This window comes from Cucurbita pepo, chromosome 10, assembly GCF_057944985.1.
Source record: "Cucurbita pepo subsp. pepo isolate OVF chromosome 10, ASM5794498v1, whole genome shotgun sequence".
NCBI classification, from domain to species: Eukaryota; Viridiplantae; Streptophyta; class Magnoliopsida; order Cucurbitales; family Cucurbitaceae; genus Cucurbita; species Cucurbita pepo.
In genome coordinates, this window is record NC_141807.1 from 19880217 (window position 1) to 19885671 (window position 5455).

Genomic DNA, 5455 nt, shown 5'->3' on the forward strand with positions numbered 1-5455 from the left:
TTTGAGTCCAAAATGGCCCGGAAGCGAAAGTGAAAAAAATTCGTATTTCAACAATTTATATGTGGAAGACTCTTAAACTTGAGCGTTTCCTTACAGATTCGTCGAAAAACATCGAAAGAAACAAAGGTTTTTCACAGAGTCATTCGGGTGCTTCCACGAGGGTCTTTTCGTAAGGGTTGAGGTTGTGAAGTCTTTTTGACAAGAGTAAATCTTTTTTTTCCTCCATATTTTAAGCTTAGGACAATCTTTAGTGGATATGGTATGATACTAAAACGAGAAAACAACTTTTCAGATCGAGTTAACGACCCTGTCCTAATGGGCAAAAAAGTTCCTATGTTAACACCTATGGATTTTGAGTCCAAAATGGCCCGGAAGCGAAAGTGAAAAAAATTCGTATTTTAACAATTTATATGTGTAAAACTCTTTAACTTGAGCGTTTCCTTACAGATTCGTCGAAAAACATCGAAATTAACAAAGGTTTTTCACATAGTCATTCGGGTGCCTCCACGAGGGTCTTTTCGTAAGGGTTGAGGTTGTGAAGTCTTTTCGACACGAGTAAATGTATTTTTTCTTCCATATTTTAAGCTTAGGACAATCTTTAGTGGATATGGTATAATACTAAAACGAGAAAACAACTTTTCAGATCGAGTTAACGACCCTGTCCCAATGGGCAAAAAAGTTCCTATGTTTACACCTATGGATTTTGAGTGCAAAATGGCCCGGAAGCGAAAGTGAAAAAAATTCGTATTTCAACAATTTATATGTGTAAGACTCTTAAACTTGAGCGTTTCCTTACAGATTCGTCGAAAAACATCGAAAGAATCAAAGGTTTTTCACATAGTCATTCGGGTGCCTCCACGAGGGTCTTTTCGTAAGGGTTGAGGTTGTGAAGTCTTTTCGACAAGAGTAAATGTTTTTTTTCCTCCATATTTTAAGCTTAGGACAATATTTAGTGGATATGGTATGATACTAAAACGAGAAAACAACTTTTCAGATCGAGTTAACGACCCTGTCCCAATGGGCAAAAAAGTTCCTATGTTAACACGTATGGATTTTGAGTCCAAAATGGCCCGGAAGCGAAAGTGAAAAAAATTCGTATTTTAACAATTTATATGTGTAAAACTCTTTAACTTGAGCGTTTCCTTACAGATTCGTCGAAAAACATCGAAATTAACAAAGGTTTTTCACATAGTCATTCGGGTGCCTCCACGAGGGTCTTTTCGTAAGGGTTGAGGTTGTGAAGTCTTTTCGACACGAGTAAACGTATTTTTTCTTCCATATTTTAAGCTTAGGACAATCTTTAGTGGATATGGTATGATACTAAAACGAGAAAACAACTTTTCAGATCGAGTTAACGACCCTGTCCCAATGGGCAAAAAAGTTCCTATGTTTACACCTATGGATTTTGAGTGCAAAATGGCCCGGAAGCGAAAGTGAAAAAAATTCGTATTTCAACAATTTATATGTGTAAGACTCTTAAACTTGAGCGTTTCCTTACAGATTCGTCGAAAAACATCGAAAGAATCAAAGGTTTTTCACATAGTCATTCGGGTGCCTCCACGAGGGTCTTTTCGTAAGGGTTGAGGTTGTGAAGTCTTTTCGACAAGAGTAAATGTTTTTTTTCCTCCATATTTTAAGCTTAGGACAATCTTTAGTGGATATGGTATGATACTAAAACGAGAAAACAACTTTTCAGATCGAGTTAACGACCCTGTCCCAATGGGCAAAAAAGTTCCTATGTTAACACGTATGGATTTTGAGTGAAAAATGGCCCGGAAGCGAAAGTGAAAAAAATTCGTATTTTAATCATTTATATGTGTAAGACTCTTAAACTTGAGCGTTTCCTTACAGATTCGTCGAAAAACATCGAAAGAAACAAAGGTTTTTCACATAGTCATTCGGGTGCCTCCACGAGGGTCTTTTCGTAAGGGTTGAGGTTGTGAAGTCTTTTCGACACGAGTAAACGTATTTTTTCTTCCATATTTTAAGCTTAGGACAATCTTTAGTGGATATGGTATGATACTAAAATGAGAAAACAACTTTTCAGATCGAGTTAACGACCCTGTCCCAATGGGCAAAAAAGTTCCTATGTTATCACGTATGGATTTTGAGTCCAAAATGGCCCGGAAGCGAAAGTGAAAAAAATTCGTATTTTAACAATTTATATGTGTAAAACTCTTTAACTTGAGCGTTTCCTTACAGATTCGTCGAAAAACATCGAAATTAACAAAGGTTTTTCACATAGTCATTCGGGTGCCTCCACGAGGGTCTTTTCGTAAGGGTTGAGGTTGTGAAGTCTTTTCGACACGAGTAAACGTATTTTTTCTTCCATATTTTAAGCTTAGGACAATCTTTAGTGGATATGGTATGATACTAAAACGAGAAAACAACTTTTCAGATCGAGTTAACGACCCTGTCCCAATGGGCAAAAAAGTTCCTATGTTTACACCTATGGATTTTGAGTGCAAAATGGCCCGGAAGCGAAAGTGAAAAAAATTCGTATTTCAACAATTTATATGTGTAAGACTCTTAAACTTGAGCGTTTCCTTACAGATTCGTCGAAAAACATCGAAAGAATCAAAGGTTTTTCACATAGTCATTCGGGTGCCTCCACGAGGGTCTTTTCGTAAGGGTTGAGGTTGTGAAGTCTTTTCGACAAGAGTAAATGTTTTTTTTCCTCCATATTTTAAGCTTAGGACAATCTTTAGTGGATATGGTATGATACTAAAACGAGAAAACAACTTTTCAGATCGAGTTAACGACCCTGTCCCAATGGGCAAAAAAGTTCCTATGTTAACACGTATGGATTTTGAGTGAAAAATGGCCCGGAAGCGAAAGTGAAAAAAATTCGTATTTTAATCATTTATATGTGTAAGACTCTTAAACTTGAGCGTTTCCTTACAGATTCGTCGAAAAACATCGAAAGAAACAAAGGTTTTTCACATAGTCATTCGGGTGCCTCCACGAGGGTCTTTTCGTAAGGGTTGAGGTTGTGAAGTCTTTTCGACACGAGTAAACGTATTTTTTCTTCCATATTTTAAGCTTAGGACAATCTTTAGTGGATATGGTATGATACTAAAACGAGAAAACAACTTTTCAGATCGAGTTAACGACCCTGTCCCAATGGGCAAAAAAGTTCCTATGTTAACACCTATGGATTTTGAGTGCAAAATGGCCCTGAAGCGAAAGTGAAAAAAATTCGTATTTTAACAATTTATATATGTAAGACTCTTAAACTTGAGCGTTTCCTTACAGATTCGTCGAAAAATATCGAAAGAAACAAAGGTTTTTCACATAGTCATTCGGGTGCCTCCACGAGGGACTTTTCGTAAGGGTTGAGGTTGTGAAGTCTTTTCGACACGAGTAAATGTATTTTCTCTTCCCTATTTTAAGCTTAGGACAATCTTTAGTGGATATGGTATGATACTAAAACGAGAAAACAACTTTTCAGATCGAGTTAACGACCCTGTCCCAATGGGCAAAAAAGTTCCTATGTTAACACGTATGGATTTTGAGTGAAAAATGGCCCGGAAGCGAAAGTGAAAAAAATTCGTATTTTAACCATTTATATGTGTAAGACTCTTAAACTTGAGCGTTTCCTTACAGATTCGTCGAAAAACATCGAAATTAACAAAGGTTTTTCACATAGTCATTCGGGTGCCTCCACGAGGGTCTTTTCGTAAGGGTTGAGGTTGTGAAGTCTTTTCGACACGAGTAAACGTATTTTTTCTTCCATATTTTAAGCTTAGGACAATCTTTAGTGGATATGGTATGATACTAAAACGAGAAAACAACTTTTCAGATCGAGTTAACGACCCTGTCCCAATGGGCAAAAAAGTTCCTATGTTTACACCTATGGATTTTGAGTGCAAAATGGCCCGGAAGCGAAAGTGAAAAAAATTCATATTTCAACAATTTATATGTGTAAGACTCTTAAACTTGAGCGTTTCCTTACAGATTCGTCGAAAAACATCGAAAGAAACAAAGGTTTTTCACATAGTCATTCGGGTGCCTCCACGAGGGTCTTTTCGTAAGGGTTGAGGTTGTGAAGTCTTTTCGACACGAGTAAACGTATTTTTTCTTCCATATTTTAAGCTTAGGACAATCTTTAGTGGATATGGTATGATACTAAAACGAGAAAACAACTTTTCAGATCGAGTTAACGACGCTGTCCCAATGGGCAAAAAAGTTCCTATGTTAACACCTATGGATTTTGAGTGAAAAATGGCCCGGAACCGAAAGTGAAAAAAATTCGTATTTTAACCATTTATATGTGTAAGACTCTTAAACTTGAGCGTTTCCTTACAGATTCGTCGAAAAACATCGAAAGAAACAAAGGTTTTTCACATAGTCATTCGGGTGCCTCCACGAGGGTCTTTTCGTAAGGGTTGAGATTGTGAAGTCTTTTCGACACGAGTAAACGTATTTTTTCTTCCATATTTTAAGCTTAGGACAATCTTTAGTGGATATGGTATGATACTAAAACGAGAAAACAACTTTTCAGATCGAGTTAACGACCCTGTCCCAATGGGCAAAAAAGTTCCTATGTTAACACCTATGCATTTTGAGTGCGTAATGGCCCGGAAGCGAAAGTGAAAAAAATTTGTATTTTAACAATTTATATGTGTAAGACTCTTAAACTTGAGCGTTTCCTTACAGATTCGTCGATAAACATCGAAAGAAACAAAGGTTTTTCACATAGTCATTCGGGTGCTTCCACGAGGGTCTTTTCGTAAGGGTTGAGGTTGTGAAGTCTTTTCGACACGAGTAAACGTATTTTTTCTTCCATATTTTAAGCTTAGGACAATCTTTAGTGGATATGGTATGATACTAAAACGAGAAAACAACTTTTCAGATCGAGTTAACGACCCTGTCCCAATGGGCAAAAAAGTTCCTATGTTAACACCTATGCATTTTGAGTGCAAAATGGCCCGGAAGCGAAAGTGAAAAAAATTTGTATTTTAACAATTTATATGTGTAAGACTCTTAAACTTGAGCGTTTCCTTACAGATTCGTCGATAAACATCGAAAGAAACAAAGGTTTTTCACATAGTCATTCGGGTGCTTCCACGAGGGTCTTTTCGCAAGGGTTGAGGTTGTGAAGTCTTTTCGACAAGAGTAAATATTTTTTTTCCTCCATATTTTAAGCTTAGGACAATCTTTAGTGGATATGGTATGATACTAAAACGAGAAAACAATTTTTCAGATCGAGTTAACGACCCTGTCCCAATGGGCAAAAAAGTTCCTATGTTAACACCTATGGATTTTTAGTGAAAAATGGCCCGGAAGCGAAAGTGAAAAAAATTCGTATTTTAACAATTTATATGTGTAAGACTCTTAAACTTGAGCGTTTCCTTACAGATTCGTCGAAAAACATCGAAAGAAACAAAGGTTTTTCACATAGTCATTCGGGTGCCTCCACGAGGGTCTTTTTGTAAGGGTTGAGGTTGTGAAG